Below are 19,335 nucleotides of genomic sequence, written 5' to 3'. Positions count from 1 at the left end.
GTGTTGATACAACCGCAGTTAAATAAAAAGTTGGGACACTGTAAAACAGTGGTCCCCAACCTTTTTTGCACCGGGGACCGGTTTCAAGCAAGACCATTCTTCCATGGCCCGGCAGGGCGGGGATGGAGGTGTGGCAGGGGCGGGGCTTTGGTCATAAGGGGGCGGGGCTATGGACACGGTTGTAGTGTAGCAGTGCATACTTATAATTAAATAACATTTATAATGTGACTCAACTCACCATAGGTTTTGAATAAGTGCTCCATCACCCCCTTCTCCCCATCATTGCCTTCACCCCATCACTCCCTTCTCCCCATCATTGCCTTCACCCCATCATTCCCCTCTCCCCATCATTGCCTTCACCCCATCACTGCCATCTCTCCATCATTGCCTTCACCCCATCACTGCCGTCTCTCCATCATTGCCTTCACCCCATCACTGCTGTCTCGCCATCATTGCCTTCACCCCATCACTGCCATCTCCCCATCATTGCCTTCACCCCATCACTGCTGTCTCCCCATCATTGCCTTTACCCCATCACTGCTGTCTCCCCATCATTGCCTTCACCCCATCACTGCTGTCTCTCCATCATTGCCTTCACCCCATCACTGCCGTCTCTCCATCATTGCCTTCACCCCATCACTGCCATCTCCCCATCATTGCCTTCACCCCATCACTGCTGTCTCTCCATCATTGCCTTCACCCCATCACTGCTGTCTCCCCATCGCCTTCTCCCCATCATTGCCTTCACCCCATCACTCCCCTCTCCCCATCATTGCCTTCACCCCATCACTGCCGTCTCTCCATCATTGCCTTCACCCCATCACTGCCATCTCCCCATCATTGCCTTCACCCCATCACTGCCATCTCCCCATCATTGCCTTCACCCCTTCACTGCTGTCTCCCCATCATTGCCTTCACCCCATCACTGTTGTCTCCCCATCATTGCCTTCTCCCCATCACTCCCCTCTCCCCATCATTGCCTTCACCCCATCACTCCCTTCTCCCCATCATTGCCTTCACCCCATCACTCCCTTCTCCCCATCATTGCCTTCACCCCATCACTGCTGTCTCCCCATCATTGCCTTCACCCCATCACTCCCTTCTCCCCATCATTGCCTTCACCCCATCACTCCCCTCATGGCCTTCTCCTCATGTCCCCATCTCCTCCAGGGCCAGGCTACACAAACACAGACCAACACACACACACACACATGTACACACACACACAGACATACATGTACACACATTATACACACACACACACAGACAGACATACATATACACACAGACACCACCTCTCCTCTCACCTGTCCGCCGCCCGCGCTTCCTCGCACTGACACAGCAGCGGCCGCGCTCCTCTCTGTGTCAGTCAGAGACAGGAAGCGCGGGCGGCGGGCAGGAAGCTGGACGGGTCCTTGCAGCTCCGCTCCTGCTATTCCCTCTTGCAGGCAGCGGAGCTGCTTGATCGCTCCCTGCCCGCCGCTAAGAGCTGCCTCGCGCCGCCCCAGCCCCCGCTATGCCACTGACCGCCCCTGGCTCCCCTTGTGTCCGCGGACCGGCAAGGGCACTGCAGCGGCCCGGTGCTGGGCCGCGGACCGGCGGTTGGGGACCCCTGCTGTAAGATGTAACAGAGTTAAAATAGACAAAATGATCCAGCTCACGCTTTCCAAAATTAATCCAGTCAGTGGGGAAGCCTGGAAAGCATGTCACTGCATGACATTTTAGATAGATATGTCCAAGATAGGTGATTCATCCATCTTCTAGTATATACAGGTCTGGCAAAAATTAAGAGACCAATGCAAAATTTTCAGTTTGTCTGATTTTTCTCTTTATAGGTATATTTTTGAGTAAAATGTAAATTGCTCTTTTATTCTATAAACTACTGACAACATGTCTTTGAATTTCCAAACACTAAATTTTGTATTTATTTTCAGAAAATGAGAAATAGTCAAAATAACAAGAAATACAGTGCTTGCAGACCTCAAATAATGCTAAGAAAACAAGGTCATAATCATTTCGAAACAACAATACTAATGTTTTAACTCAGGAATAATTCCGAAATCAATATTTTGTGGAATAACCATGATTTTTAATCACGGCTTTCACGCGTCTTGGCATGCTTTCCATCAGTCTTTCACACTGCTTTTGGGTGACCTTATGCCACTCCTGGTCCAAAAATTTAAGCAGTTCTTTGTTTGATGGCTTGTGACTATCCATCTTCCTCTTGATTACATTCTAGAGGCTTTCAATGGGGTTCATGTCTGGAGATTGGGCTGGCCATGACAGGGTTTTGATGTGGTGGTCCTTTGTTGTGAGCTCATCTGTTCATTCATCTTTTGTGTCCGAGGATCTCCCTCTTCTGGTGAAGGAAGGTAGTGAGGATGATTTGGATGAAAGAAACCAAACACCTGATCTGGTGGATCGTGACTGGGTAACGGGAACTACAGACTGGATATAAGGCAGCCAACGCCCTTCTGAGTCGCTGGTGATTTCTCTGCTGGATTCTTGGAGACCAGTCTGATTCCTGCTTCCCAAAGATAAGTTTTTGCTCTGCTATTGAGCTTATTAGTTTTGGTTTTGTTTACCTTGTTTTTTGAGTTCAGCCATCCCCGGCCGGGAGTGTGCTGGATTCTTTTTCCTTGATCAGTGTTCTTTTTTGCTCTGCTTCCAGAATATTCTTAGTGCTGATATAGGGTTTGAAGTCTAGTGACTTCAGGGTCCTTTTTGCTTATCAGTTGTGTTGGTAGTATTTTTTAGCAGGGTTTTCTCGGATTGCAGACAGCAGCTTTTCTGTCCTGTCCTTTTTAGTTAGCTTGGTCCCCATCGTTTGCTCAACCTATCTTTCTGTCTGTGTTAGTGTTTTCATCTTGCTTCACCGTCATTATATGTTGGGGGCTGCCTATTGCTTTGGGGTCTGCTCTGGGGCAGTCAGTTTTTCTCTTTTCTCTCTTTAGGCTTGTGTAGATCTCCGGCTGAGACGAGGTGTCTAGGATCACCGTAGGAACACTCCACGGCTACTGCTAGTTGTGTGATAGGATCAGGGGTCTGCAATCCGCTAGTTTCCAACCTCTCTGATTTTCTGGGCTGAGCTTGTGTTTTGTTTTTTTCCTCCTCGGTGACTCAATCATAACAGAATCACCAGCCATACCGCAGATTCTAGGGTACTCAAAAGCAGGAAGGAATTGTTTTAAAAAGAAAAAAAAAAAGGTGTCAGAATTTTTTTTTGTGTGTGTGTATATTTTTCCCTCTTTTTCTCTGAGGCCGTAGGAGGAATATTTTTTTTTTTCTGATGGAGTTTAAGCAATTGTCTGATCGTGTGGAGCAGCTTGCTGCTGAAATGCGAGGAATTTCCGCCTATCTTGCTCATTCACACGCTACTGAACCAAAAATCCCCACTCCTGATGTGGTTTTTGGGGATCGGTCTAAATTTTTGAATTTTAAGAATAATTGTAAATTATTTCTTGCCTTGAAGCCTAACTCATCGGGGAACTTTGCTCAGCAGATTAAAATTGTCATCTCCTTGCTGCGCGGCGATCCCCAGGATTGGGCGTTTTCTTTAGTACCAGATGATCCTATTCTAGCTAATGTGGGCGCATTTTTTCAGGCCTTGGGGTTGTTGTGTGATGAACCTAATGCTATTGATCAAGCTGAAAAGACCCTGTTGGCATTGAGCCAGGGTCAAGATTCTGCAGAACTGTACTGTCAAAAATTCCGAAAGTGGGCGGTCCTCACCACTTGGAATGATGGTGCCTTGGCAGCTCTCTTTCGGAAGGGTTTGTCGGAAACTGTAAAAGATACTATGGTGGGATTTCCTGTTCCCTCTGGTCTTGACGATTCTATGTCATTAGCCATTCAGGTTGATCGGCGTTTACGTGAACGTAAAATTATACGGGAAACGCTGCCACCTGTTGAGCAAATGTCTGAACCTATGCAATGTGATAGAGTTTTGTCTAGGGCGCAACGTCAGGAGTTTAGAAGACTTAATAAGCTATTTTTTTTCTGTGGAGATGCCTCTCACATTATTTCTGTCTGCCCTAAACGAGAGAAACGTTTTGCACACACATTTGCTGTAGGTGGTGTACAACCTAAGTTTCTTCTGGCAATTACTCTGATCTGCTCCCTGTCCACATTTTCTGCTAAAGCCTTTGTGGATTCAGGAGCGGCCTTGAACCTATTGGATTTAGATTTTGCTAAACGTTGTGGTTTCCCTATGACACCCCTGCGGACGCCTATTCCTTTAAGGGGTATTGATGCTACTCCTTTGGCGAAGAATAAACCTCAGTTTTGGACCCAGGTGGTAATGCGGGTCGCCCCAGACCATCAAGAAAATTGCAGATTTTTGGTGTTGCATAATTTGCATGATACCGTTTTGCTGGGGTTCCCCTGGTTGCAAATCCATAACCCAGTTTTGGATTGGAAATCTGTGTCTGTGGTGAGTTGGGGTTGTCGGTGTGCTCTTAGTGACACTCCTGTTTTCTCCACCTCTCCCCAGTCGCATGAGGTTCCTGACTATTTGGCTGATTTTTATGATGTGTTTAGTGAGAGTAAGTCTGCGTCTTTGCCTCCTCATAGGAGTTATGACTGTGCAATTGAGCTGAGTCCGGGGTGTAAATTTCCCAAGGGTCGACTTTTTAATTTATCTGTACCCGAACATGAGGCTATGCGTTCTTATATTAAGGAGTCGTTGGAGAAGGGTCATATTAGACCATCCTCTTCACCCTTGGGTACTGGGTTTTTTTTTTGTGGCCAAGAAGGATGGTTCATTAAGGCCCTGTATTGACTATCGCTCCCTTAACAAAATTACTGTTAAATATCAGTATCCGTTACCCCTGATTTCTGATTTATTTTCTAGAGTTGAAGGTGCTTGCTGGTTTACCAAGCTTGACCTCAGGGGGGCGTATAATCTTATTCGCATTAAGCATGGGGATGAATGGAAGACAGCATTTAATACTCCAGAGGGACATTTTGAGTACCTGGTGATGCCTTTTGGGCTCACTAACTCCCCTTCTGTCTTCCAGTGCTTCATGAATGATATTTTCCGGGACTTTGTGGATAACTTTCTGATCATCTATTTGGATGATATTTTGATCTTTTCCAGGGATTGGGACTCTCATGTGGAACATGTTCGGACTGTGTTCCGGATTTTGAGGGAAAACTCCCTGTATGTTAAGGGATCGAAATGTCTTTTTGGTGTACAGAGGATTTCATTTTTGGGATTTATTTTGTCTCCGTCAACTATTGAAATGGACCCGGCCAAGGTACAGGCCATTTATGATTGGGTGCAGCCCACTTCTTTGAAGGCTCTCCAGAAGTTTTTGGATTTTGCTAATTTTTATCGTAAGTTTATAGCCAATTTTTTTGTTATTGCTAAACCATTGACTGATTTAACTAAGAAGGGCGCTGATTTGCTGAGTTGGTCTCCAGAGGCTGTTTCTTCTTTTCAGGAGCTGAAGTGGAGGTTCACTTCTTCTCCGGTTTTGCGACAACCCGATGTCTCACTTCCATTTCAGGTGGAGGTGGATGCTTCAGAGACTGGTGCAGGAGCTGTTTTGTCCCAAAAAGATCCTGTAACATCTAAAATGAACCCCTGTGCCTTCTTTTCCCGAAAGTTCTCTCCTTCGGAGCGCAACTATGATGTGGGGAATCGAGAACTGTTGGCCATGAAGTGGGCATTTGAGGAGTGGAGACATTGGTTGGAGGGAGCAAGACATCAAGTTGTGGTCCTCACTGACCACAAGAATTTGATCTACCTTGAGTCGGCTAAACGCTTGAATCCGAGACAGGCCAGGTGGGCCTTGTTTTTCACACGTTTTGATTTTGTGGTCTCCTTTCTTCCGGGCACTAAGAACGTTAAGGCTGATGCCCTCTCTAGGAGTTTTTTGGCCGATTCTCCTATTGTGACCAAGCCTGCTACCATCTTAGGTGAGGGGGTGGTTCTTTATGCCATCTCGCCTGATTTGAGACGTGCTCTGGAGAAGTTTCAGGAGGATAAGCCTGAGCGTTGTCCCAGTGGTAGGTTATATGTTCCTGACCAGTGGAGGAGGAAAGTGATGTCTGAGGTTCATTGCTCCGCGTTGGCTGGTCATCCAGGTATTTTTGGTACTAGAGATTTGGTGAGTCGGTCTTTTTGGTGGCCTGCCTTGTCTCGTGATGTCAGAAATTTTTGTGCAGTCCTGTGGGACTTGCTCCCGATCTAAGCCTTGTTCTCGTTCTAGTGGGCTGTTGATGCCTTTGCCGGTGCCCCGGAGGCCATGGACCCATATTTCAATGGATTTTATTTCTGATCTGCCTGTCTCTCAGAGGATGACTGTTATCTGGGTGATTTGTGATAGATTCTCTAAGATGGTCCATCTTGTACCACTCCCTAAGTTGCGATCTTCCTCAGAGTTGGTGCCCTTGTTTTTGCAACAGGTGGTTCGCTTGCACGGGATTCCTGAGAACATTGTATCGGACAGAGGAGTTCAGTTTGTGTCTAGATTCTGGAGGACCTTTTGTTCCAAGTTGGGAATTCAGTTGTCCTTCTCCTCTGCATTTCACCCTCAGACAAATGGGCAGACGGAGCGAACAAACCAGACTTTGGAGGCTTATTTGAGATGTTTTATATCTGCTGATCAGGATAATTGGGTCTCATTTTTACCCTTGGCCAAATTTTCTTTAAATAATAGAGCTATTTCTGCCACTTTGATGTCACCCTTTTTCTGTAACTTTGGGTTTCATCCTCGATTTTCTTCAGGGCAGGTGGAGTCTTCTGCCTGTCCAGGGGTTGACACTGTGGTGGAAAGAATGCAGCAGATTTGGGACCAAGTGGTGGATAAGTTGTCTTTTTCTCAGGAAAAGGCCCAGCGGTTTTCTAACCGGCATAGGACCATTGTTCCCCGGTTTAAGGTGGGTGATATGGTCTGGTTGTCATCAAAGATTATCTCTATGAAAGTGGCTTCTCCAAAGTTTAAACCTAGATTTATTGGACCTTACAAGATTTTGGAGATTATTAATCCGGTCTCTTTTCGGTTGGCTCTTCCTGTCACATTTAAGATTCATAATGTGTTTCATAAGTCGTTGTTGAAGAGGTTTGTTGGACCAGTGGTTCCTATGGCGGCACCTCCTGACCCTATATTGGTTGAAGGTAACATGGAATATGAGGTAGAGAAGATACTGGATTCCCGTCTGGCTAGACGGAGACTCCAGTATTTGGTTAAGTGGAAGGGTTATGGACAGGAGGATAATTCCTGGGTCTCTGCCTCTGATATTAATGCCGAAAGATTGGTGCGTGCTTTTCATCGGGCTCATCCTGATCGGCCTGGGGGCTTGGATGAGGGTTCGGTGACCCCTCCTCAAGGGGGAGGTACTGTTGTGAGCTCATCTGTTCATTCATCTTTTGTGTCCGAGGATCTCCCTCTTCTGGTGAAGGAAGGTAGTGAGGATGATTTGGATGAAAGAAACCAAACACCTGATCTGGTGGATCGTGACTGGGTAACGGGAACTACAGACTGGATATAAGGCAGCCAACGCCCTTCTGAGTCGCTGGTGATTTCTCTGCTGGATTCTTGGAGACCAGTCTGATTCCTGCTTCCCAAAGATAAGTTTTTGCTCTGCTATTGAGCTTATTAGTTTTGGTTTTGTTTACCTTGTTTTTTGAGTTCAACCATCCCCGGCCGGGGGTGTGATGGATTCTTTTTCCTTGATCAGTGTTCTTTTTTGCTCTGCTTCCAGAATATTCTTAGTGCTGATATAGGGTTTGAAGTCTAGTGACTTCAGGGTCCTTTTTGCTTATCAGTTGTGTTGGTAGTATTTTTTAGCAGGGTTTTCTCGGATTGCAGACAGCAGCTTTTCTGTCCTGTCCTTTTTAGTTAGCTTGGTCTCCATCGTTTGCTCAACCTATCTTTCTGTCTGTGTTAGTGTTTTCATCTTGCTTCACCGTCATTATATGTTGGGGGCTGCCTATTGCTTTGGGGTCTGCTCTGGGGCAGTCAGTTTTTCTCTTTTCTCTCTTTAGGCTTGTGTAGATCTCCGGCTGTGACGAGGTGTCTAGGATCACCGTAGGATTACTCCACGGCTGCTGCTAGTTGTGTGATAGGATCAGGGGTCTGCAATCCGCTAGTTTCCAACCTCTCTGATTTTCTGGGCTGAGCTTGTGTTTTGTTTTTTTCCTCCTCGGTGACTCAATCATAACAGTCCTTCATCCACACACTGATTGACCTAGCTGTGTGGCATGGCGCATTGTCCTGCTGGAAAAAAACAGTCCTCAGAATTGGGGAACATTGCCTGAGCAGAAGGAATCAACTGTTTTTCCAGGATAACCTTGTATGCGGCTTGATTCATACATCCTTCGCAAAGATTAACCTGCCAAATTTCAGCCTTGCTGAAGCATCCTCACATCATCACCGATCCTCCACTAAATTTCACAGTGGGTGCAAGACACTGTGGCTTGAACACCTGGTGTTGGGCAAAGCTGAAAATTAGACTCATCAGAGAAGATTACCTTACTCCAGTCCTCTATGTTCCAATCCTTATGGTCTTTGGCAAACTTCAGCCTGGCTCTCCTTTGCTTCTCATTAATGAAAGGCTTTTTTCTAGCTTTACATGACTTGAGCCCTGCCTCTAGGAGCCTGTTACAAGGTGTTCTTGCCGTGCACTTTACCCCAGCTGCCATTTGCCATTCCTTTTGTGTTTTAAATCAAAAATTTTGTTAACTGAATTTTAGAAAGATAAGCACAAAAAGAAAACCAACAACCTTAAGAAACATGATTCATGAATTATTTATACATCTCGGCTCTGCAAAACCAGTATAATTAGATGAACAAATATTTGAACATAGTAACAGTAGTCAAGCCAATTACATATAGCTTGTGAAAACATTAATAACATTTTTATTAAATTTCAAAGAAGTTTATTTTGAGGCATCATATAAACAGAGCTCAATGCAAGCCAAGGCGAAATCTCCTCAATTCCCTAGATGTCAAACCAGGGCCATCAATCCATAGGCCCCATATCTTGTCAAATTTAGAGATATTATCTCTTTTTAGGTATATGTTTTTTCCAAATTTACTAACCAGTTAGCTTTATCAATAAATTCTGATATCATAGGCTCCTGATCAGCTATCCATTTTTGGGCGATCAATTTTCTTGCCATATATAACATACGTACCGCCACAATTTTGACTTACTCTTCAATAGACAGATCTTCAACATATCCCAATATACATTCTAATGGTCTAAGCTCTACATCAACTTAATAAACCCTGTTATTCGTTACTACAACACTTCTCCAAAATGACACCAAGTTAGGACAGTTCTACATGATATGAAACATATCTGCTATGTTAGTTTTGCATCTAGGACAGTAGGGACTTGACGGAAATCCTATGTTAAATAAGAATTGAGGTGTTCTGTATACCTGGTGCATCACATATATATGGGACAGTCTGTGTGATTCACTTCAAGACAGCTGTGGAACTCTTTCCAGTATATCTGACCAGAGATTTTCCTCTATGGGTCCCATTACACTCTCCCATTTCTCTTTTGATCGCATCGGCTGGTTTGTCAATATAATGTCTAAGAGAATGGTATAAAGCAATGAGATCAGTGCAGAAGAACTGTGTACATTAGCTATTCTCTGTATTATTGAGTTTCGAGGTACCTCTCCTTCCAAAACAATTCTGTCCGCCCGTTATGCATGTCTAAATTGTAAGTATTTATAGAACTCAGAGGAAGGTAACCCATATTCGCTTTTCAGCTCTGAGAATTCCTTAATCGTATCACCTATCAGCCCTTGATTAAGTCTGTTTAAACCCTTGGCGCTCCAGGAGCCAAATCCCACCAGCTGGTATAGATTTGGAAGCCATGGAGTGTTCCATAATGAAGTAAATTGTGAAACACCTTCTATTTTTTCACCGTCCCCCAAAGGTTATGACATAACAGCATAGTCGGTATTTTGTCTCCAAGTGTCCCAAACTTATGTGCCTCCAATTCCTCATAGAGTTTATCTGAACGGAAATAGTGCTGCAGCAATATATGCTGTGCTCCACATCCCCCAGGATTGTCCCATCCCTGAATATGTTGAAGCTGAGATCCCACATAATATACCCATAGGTTAAGAACCGCAAGCCCTCCCATTGTTTTATTTCTTTGCAATGTTTCCAGTTTAATTCTCGGAGTCTGTTTGCCCCATATTCATTTTTTAAACTCCTGACTTACTCTAAAGAAAAACCTTTGATTTATCCATGCTGGGGAGTTGTGCAGAACATACAGCAATTGTGGCATCCAAATCTCCATTCCTTTTGTAGGTAACTTGATATCATCCTGCGGTTGCTGAGTGACATTCAGTTAAGATGATGGGCATCCCGGTCAGTGGAGAGTCGTTTTCGCCCTCTGCCGGACTGTAGCTTTGTTGTCCCCAATATCTGCTGTTTGACCTTGTTGTAATGGACTGCCGTCTTAGCAATTTTAAGGATGGAGGCAACATGACGTTCACTGTATCCCTCTGCTAGTAAAGCCAGAATAGAGCCCTTCTTTTCCTCACTTAAGACTTTTCTTTTTGCCATGGTTAAAAGCAGGGTTTTTTCAATATTTTCATTCGTTAAATAAGATTTGGTTCAGGTGATCACCTAATCAGAAGCACATTAAGTAGAATGAGGTGTACTCTGGGTGGAATTCAACTGACACTGGAATGGAATGGCTGTCAGACATGTAGAGAAGCTGATTTTTATAAAACTGTGCAGTGGTCTCTTAATTTTTGCCAGAGCTGTATATATACTGATGCTTCTCACGAAATTAGAATATCATCAAAAAGTTCATTTATTTCAGTTCTTAAATATAAATAGTGAAACTCATATATTATATATAGTCATTACAAACAGAGTGATCTATTTCAAGTGTTTATTTCTGTTAATGTTGATGATTATGGCTTACAGCCAATGAAAGCCCAAGGGTCATTATCTCAGTAAATTAGAGTAACAAAAAACACCTGCAAAGGCTTCCTAAGCATTTAAAAAGGTCCCTTAGTCTGTTTCAGTAGAGAAAAGGGGGAAAGCAGTAAATCTTGATTTGGGAACTCCACAATATATAAAAAGACTTTTTTTTATTGGTTCAAGACACATATACAGCACAGCAAAACATTAAAAACATTTAACCCCTTCACGACCTTTGACGCCACATAGGCGTCATGAAAAGTCGTGCCAAAACGACCCATGACGCCTATGTGGCGTCATGTCTTTAAAGCCCCCCTGCGGGTCGGGTGACCTAGGTCACTGAAAGGTCACCCGACCCGCAGATACAGGGGGCTTTGTTCTTCACCACAGGGAGCGTGGCTTCGCCCCCACGTGGCTACGATCGCTCTGATTGGCTGTTAAAAGTGAAACAGTCAATCAGAGCGATAGTAATATTTCATCAATGAAAATTGATGAAATATTACAATCCAGCCATGGCCGATGCTGCAGTAGCATCGGACATGGCTGGAGACCGTGATCCGACCCCCCATCGACTCACGGGGCCGATCGCCCGATACCGATTGACGGCGGCAATGTGCCGACGCCGTCATCATCAGCTCCCGGTTGGAAATAGGGTTAGGGTTGGAATTAGGGTTAGAACTAGGGTTAGGGTTGGAATTGGGGTTAGGGTTGGAATTAGGGTTAGGGGTGTGTTGGGGTTAGGGTTATGGTTAGGGTTGGGATTAGGGTTAGGGATGTGTTGAGGTTAGGGCTGTGGTTAGGGGTGTGTTGGGGTTAGGGTTGGAGTTAGAATTGAGGGGTTTCCACTGTTTAGGCACATCAGGGGGTCTCCAAACGCGACATGGTGCAACCATTGATACCAGCCAATTTTGCGTTCAAAAAGTCAAACGGTGCTCCCTCCTTTCCAAGCCCCGACGTGTGCCCAAACAGTGGTTTACCCCAACATATGGGGTATTAGCGTACTCAGGAAAAATTGCACAACAACTTTGGTGGTCTAATTTCTCCTGTTACCCTTGGGAAAATAAAAAATTGGGGGCTAAAAAATGATTTTTTTGAAAAAAAAAATGATTTTTTTTATTTTCACGTCTCTGTGTTATAAACGTCTGTGAAGCACTTGGGGGTTCAAAGTGCTCACCAGACATCTAGATAAGTTCCTTGGAAGGTCTAGTTTCCAAAATGGGGTCACTTGTGGGGGGGTTTCTACTGTTTAGGCACATCAGGGGCTCTGCAAACGTAACGACGACTGCAGACCTTTCCATCAAAGTCTGCATTTCAAAACGTCACTACTTCCATTCTCAGCCCTTACGTGCGCCCAATCAATGGTTCCCCCCCACATATGGGGTACCAGCGTACTCAGGACAAACTGTACAACAACTTTTGGGGTCCAATTTCTCCTGTTACCCTTGTGAAAATAAAAATTTGCGAGCTAAAATAATCAGTTTTTGAGGAAAAAATGATTTTTTATTTTCACAGCTTTGCGTTATAAACTTCTGTGAAGCACTTGGGGGTTCAAAGTGCTAACCACACATCTAGATAAGTTCCTTGGGGGGTCTAATTTCCAACATAGGGTCGCTTGTGGGGGGGTTTCCACAGTTTAGGCACACCAGGGGCTCTGCAAATGTAACATGACGCCCGCAGATCTTTCCATCAAAGTCAGCATTTCATAATGTCACTACTTCCCTTCCGAGCCACGACGTGTGCCCAAACAGTGGTCCCCACCCACATGAGGTATCATCGTACTCAGGACAAACTGGACAACAACTTTTGGGTTCCAATTTATCCTGTTACCCTTGTGAAAAAATTTGTGCGCTAAAAATCTTTTTTTCTTGAGGAAAAAAAAATGATTTTTTATTTTCACGGCTCTGCGTTCTAAACTTCTGTGAAGCACTTGGGGGATCAAGGTCCTTGCCATACATCTAGATAAGTTCCTTGGGGGGTCTAGTTTAAAATGGGGTCACTTGTGGGGGGTTTCCACAGTTTAGGTACATCAGGGTCTCTGCAAATGTAACATGACGCCTGCAGACCATTCCATCAAAGTCAGCATTTCATAATGTCACTACCAGGGCTGTGGAGTCGGTAAGCCAAACCTGCGACTCCGACTCCTCAATTTCCCTTACACCGACTCCGACTCCCACATATATTGCTTATATTTAAGTGAAAAATTTATTGTAGTACAATGTGAACATCAGACATTAATCATTTCTATGATACAATAATCAAGATATTTAGATAGAACATAATATCTATTTATCTATTTGGAATCTATTGACAGATTTGCAGTGCAGTGTTTCTTTATTCAACCATTAAAGGTCACACAATAAAGGACAGGCAGATAACATGAGGCATGCGGGGAAAAAAGACAGACGACAGCCTGTACCTGTTGAAGCTTCTGTGTACGCGAAACGGCTGTCGTCCGTCTTTTTCCCCGCATGCCTCATGTTATCTGCCCGTCCTTTATTGTGTGACCTTTAATGGTTGAATAAAGAAACACTGCACTGCAAATCTGGGTGCGTGCCGCATCTTTTTCTTTCTTTTACAAATATATATATCTATTATACAGTATATATACTGTATGTGTGTGTGTGTGTGTGTGTGTGTGTGTGTATGTATATATATATATATATATATATATATATATATATATATATACACACACACACACACACACACACACACACACACACACACACTATGACTTATCTCGGCTAAGATAAAGCCTAGATCCTCAGGCTACATTCACACTATGGGCGTAGCCAGGATCAAACCTGGGGGGGGGGGGGGCAGAACTTCATACTGTTCTGCAGAATTTCATACTGCACACCTCAGCTGCTGCAGAACCTCATACTGCACACCCCTACACTTGAAATAAAAAGCCTGCACCTTAACATGTGAATGTAGTCTATTTATTCCAACTATCAATTGATGTTGATGTATTACTGAAGATGAGCAATGCCTGTCCTGGGCATCCTTTTGGGCAGCTATGAGGTGTGCCTGACTGGTGCTAAAAACAGGAGTGTTAGTCTGTGTGCTACCCGGCTTTCATTCTTTTTGGTACAGATATGATATGGATAGACAGATATGGATAAATGGATATATACAGTAGATAGAGCAGATTTCTAATCTTCTTTTGCTATTGAAAACATTATCTATGAGCTCAAAAACCTTTCAGGTGATGCGGTTTTTTAAAAAGCTGATCTGCTTTTGCAACTGAAAAACGTATCCTCAAAAAGCGCAGGAAAAACGCTGTGTGTGAATGTAGCCTTAGAACAGGAATAGAACAGCCATTTATAGGACATTTCATAACTTTCCCAAATTCCTATGAAAAAATATTCAGCACATTCTGCATTGAACTACTGAACCAATTTATTATATATTTTAGGAGTCGGAGTCGGTCCATTTTATACTGACTCCAACTCCGACTCCACCAAAATGAGCACCGACTCCGACTCCACGACTCCGACTCCACAGCCCTGGTCACTACTTCCCTTCCGAGCCCTGACGTGTGCCCAAACAGTGATCCCCACCCACATATGGGGTACCAGCGTACTCAGGACAAACTGGACAACAACTTTTGGGGTCCAATTTATCCTGTTACCCTTGTGGAAAAAAAATTGCTGACTAAAAATCATTTTTTTATAGGTAAAAAAAAATGATTTTTTATTTTCACGGCACTGCGTTATAAACTTTTGTGAAGCACTTGGGGGTTCAAAGTGCTCACTATGCATCTAGGTAAGTTCCTTAGGGGGTCTGGTTTCCAAAATGGGGTTATCTGTGGGGGAGCTCCGAAGTTTAGGCACACAGGGGCTCTCCAAACACGACATAGTGTCCGCTAACGATTAAAGGTAATTTTCATTTCAAAAAGTCAAATGGTTCTCCTTCCCTTCTGAGCCCTGCCGTGCGCACAAACAGCAGTTCCCCCCCACATATGGGGTATCGGTGTACTCAGAACACATTGCACAACAACTTTTGTGGTCCAATTTCTCCTGTTACCCTTGTGAAAATGAAAAATAGCGTGCAAAAAAATCATTTTTGAGGAAAAAAAAATATTTTTTCTTTTCATTGCTCTGCGTTATAAACTCCTGTGAAGCACCTGGGGGTTCAAAGTGCTCAGTACACATCTAGATAAGTTCCATAAGGGGTCTAGATTCCAGAATGGTGTCACTTGTGGGGGGGTTTTCACTGTTTAGGCACACAGGGGCTCTCCAAACGCGACATGGTGTCCGATAACGATTGGAGCTAATTTTCCATTTAAAAAGTCAAATAGCGCTCCTTCACTTACGGACCCTGCCGTGCGCCCAAACAGTGGTTTATGACCACATATGAGGTATCTGTGCACTCAGGAGAATCTGCAAAACAAATTTTAGGATCCATTTCATACTGTTGCCCATGTGAAAATGAAAAAACTGAGGCTAAAAGAAAATTTTTGTGAAAAAAAAGTACTTTTTTTTTACCGATCAATTTGTGAAGCACCTGGGGGGTTCAAAGTGATCACTATGCATGTAGATAAGTTCCTTGGGGGGTCTAGTTTCCAAAATGGGGTCACTTGTGGGGGAGCTCCAAAGTTTAGGCACACAGGGGCTCTCCAAACGCGACATGGCAACCGCTAAATATTCCAGCATGTTTTCCATTCAAAAAGTCAAATGGCGCTCCTTCCCTTCTGAGCCCTGCCATGCACCCAAACAGTGGTTTATGACCACGTATGAGGTATCGGTGTACTCAGGAGAAATTGCCCAACACATTTTACGATCCATTTTATTCTGTTGCCCATGTGAAAATGAAAAAATTGATGCTAAAATAAAATTTTTGTTGCAAAAATTAAAATGTCCATTTTTTCTTTCTACGTTGCTTTAGTTCCTGCGAAACACCTGAAGGGTTAATAATCTTCTTGAATGTAGTTTTGAGTAGCTTGATGGGTGCAGTTGTTAGAATGGTGTTACTTTTGGGTATATTCTGCCATATAGACCCCTCAAAGTGACTTCAAATGTGAGGTGGTCCCTAAAAAAATGGTTTTGTAAATTTTGTTGTAAAAATGAGAAATGAATATGCATGCGTCTGCACTCCCATAGGTGTGGAGGGAATATGCATTACCTTAATGAGTGGTGCCACGTGATCGCTCAGCACAGGAAGAGCTGCTGGAAGCCAGGACCACCGAGATGCTGTGAGGGTACGCTGGAGGAAGGTGAGTATTTTTTTTTGTAATTTGAAGCATGCATACAGGACAGAAGAGGGAAAGCCTCGCATACCAGGACAGGACGGGGGAGCCACACATACAAGGACTGGGATGAGGGCGCCATGCACACCAAGACAGGGATAAGGGGACAATGCATACCCGGCTTTTTCTCGAGTAAACAAGCTTAACCAGTTTTTCGTGGCAAAATTTGGTGCCTCGGCTTATACTCAGGTCGGCTTACATTCGAGTATATACGGCAGGGCCGCCATCAAGGCATTACTGCCCTTACTGGCGTATGGGGTCCGATGAACAGAAGGTCATCGGGCCCCAGCAGCAGGATTCTGCCGGCTCAGTAACTGCCCATGTGTCCTCAGACGCATGGACAGTTCAAATTTAGTGCCGTGTGGGAGATTACTCCCACACAGCAACAGTTAACAGCCGCCAGCCAATCACAGGCCGGCAGTTGACGTTAGCGGGCACGTCGCCGGCGTATGACGTCATAGTCATACGCCGAAATGAAGGTCCGTGCCTCAGATGTGTGGATGGAGGACATCGCTGGAGCTCGGCCAGGTAAGGAGAAACTTTTTTTTATTTTGTTGTGAATACGCGGTATGGGGGCACATTATACCCCTATCAGGGCACATTATACCACTATGGGGGCGCATTACACCACTATTGGGGTGCATTATACACCTATGGGGCCGCATTATACGCTATGGGGGCACATTATACCCCTATGGGGGCGCATTATACCACCATGGGGGTGCATTATACCCCTATGGGAGCTTATTATATCCCTATGGGTGTGCATTATACCCCTATGGGAGCTTATTATATCCCTATGGGTGTGCATTATACCCCTATAGGGCGCATTATATCCCTATGGGGGTGCATTATATTATGGGGCTGCATTATACCCCTATGGGGTGCATTATACCCCTCTGGGGCTGCATTATACCACTATGGGTGTGCATTATACTATGAGGCTGCATTATATTATGGGACTGCATTGTACTGCTATGGGGTGGCATTATACCCCTATGGGGCTGGATTATACCCCTATGTGCTGCATTATACCCCTATGGGGCTGCATTATACCATGATGGGTGTGCATTATATTATGGGACTGCATTGTACTGCTATGGGGGTGGCATTATACCCCTACGAGGCTGCATTATACTACTATATATTACTATGGGAGGCATTATACTATTATTGGTGACTATATGGGGGCAATATGGGGAGACATGAGGCAGAATAGGTGGACACGTGATGTCCAGAATGTGGGATATTATTACTGTATGGGCTAATGAAAGGATATTATTTTTGAAGATACTGTTTTCAGTGTGGGAGAGTAGAGGTCCTGCTACTGTTCAGGGCGACATGGTCGCTTTTTTCTTCATTTGACTTAGTATAGAGGTTGGGGAAAAATTGGGGAATGTGCTCTAGATAACTGTTATTTTCTTCAGAGACGAGTCGATGCTGAAAGAAGTGATGGCAGTCTGAACTGGATATAGAAGAAAAGCGAAGATGAATTACTTCAGCTAGAGACATCACCGGTGATTCAGTGTGTTACCTGTACACTTACACTATACCTCATACTATATGCAGAGCTCATGTGTATAATCTCCCTGTATTACCTGTATACTGACACTATACACTAAAAGAATCTACCTTGTCCTAGTGGTGGATTAAAAAAACTTTTGGCCAAAACAAAAGCTGTTGGCTATGTACGTGGTGATGGGGATTGTTAATGTGTGATTGGTGAGGATGTCATGCAAAAGTGGAGTTTTTCCAAGAGAGGGTGGTGGGACTGTGGAAGGTTTGCGGAGTGAAGGTGGGGCTAGGGTGGAGCCTGGGCTGAGCTTCGAGGGGGCCCCGAAAATTCCTAGTGGCAGCCCTGATAAACGGTATATATACTTTGCAAAAGGTTGAAGTGAATACCCTGTGTAAAATCCAATGCATTTCAAACATCGTTCTAGGCCTGGTACATGGTGAGTGAACCAAATTTGGAACAAAAAAGTGGGCAGTCCAGCAGAGGTGGAACATACATAATAAAGTATACTGCTGACCACCTAGTATAGTTAAAATATTTTTGGGACATTACATGGTTAATGGTAAAATTATCAATATATATATATATATATATATATATATATACTGACAAGCAAAAGGGTAACAATATTTTGAATTTTTGACTTTCAGGCTCCTTATCTCACCATCCACTACAACTGAGAACGTGAGAATACCATCAATTTATAGACAACCATCTTGACTATCTCATACATATACAGTGGGGAAAAAATTATTTAATCAGCCACCAATTGTGCAAGTTCTCTCACTTAAGATGAGAGAGGCCTGTAATTGACATCATAGGTAGACCACAACTATGAGAGTCAAAATGAGAAAACAAATCCAGAAAATCACCTCATCTGATTTGGCAAGTTTTATTTTGAAAATTATGTTGGAAAATAAGTATTTGGTCACTAACAAAAGTTCATCTCAATATTTTAATATTTTGTTATACGATATATATATAATCTCGTATATCCTTTGTTGGCAATGACAGAGGTCAAACATTTTCTGTAAGTCTTCACAAGGTTGGCATACACTGTTGGTGGGATGTTGGCATGTTGGCCCATTTCGCCATGCAGATCTCTAGAGCAGTGATGTTTTGGACCTGTCGCTGGGCAACATAGACTTTCAAATACCTACAAAGGTTTTCTATTGGGTTGAGATCTGGAGACTGGCTACGCCACTCCAGGACCTTCGTATGCTTCTTATGAAGGCACTACTTTGTTGCCCTGGCAGTGTGCTAGAGATCATTATCATGCTGAAAGACCCATCCACATTTCATCTTCAATGCCCTTGCTGATGGAAGGAGGTTTGCACTCAGAATCTCAAGATACATGGCCTCATTCATTCGTTCATGTACATGGATCAGTCGTCCTCGTCCCTTTCCAGAAAAATAGCCCAAAGCTTGATGTTGCCACCCCATGCCACACAGTAGGTATGGTGTTCTTTGGAAGCAACTCAGCATTCTATCTCCTCCAAACACGACGAGTTTTGTTTCTAACAAACAGTTCTACTTTGGTTTCATCAGACCAAATGACATTGTCCCAATACTCTTCTGGATAATTCAAATGCTCTCTGGCAAACTTCAGATAGGCCCGGACATGTACTGGGTTAAGCAGGGGGACACATCTGGCACTGCAGGAT

General features: G+C 44.0%; 1 protein-coding gene across 4 annotated transcripts in view; it reads left to right on the top strand.

Moving 5' to 3' along the window:
* CYB5R4 (cytochrome b5 reductase 4) overlaps positions 1-19,335 on the top strand; it is a 415,380-nt gene that overhangs the window by 254,917 nt on the left and 141,128 nt on the right. The window lies entirely within an intron of this gene.

Source organism: Dendrobates tinctorius, unplaced genomic scaffold (genome assembly GCF_039654945.1).
Source record: "Dendrobates tinctorius isolate UK_male_01 unplaced genomic scaffold, ASM3965494v1 ptg000111l, whole genome shotgun sequence".
Classification (NCBI taxonomy): Eukaryota; Metazoa; Chordata; class Amphibia; order Anura; family Dendrobatidae; genus Dendrobates; species Dendrobates tinctorius.
Note: the sequence above shows the minus strand (reverse complement) of the source record. Positions and strands in the feature narration are given on the sequence as shown.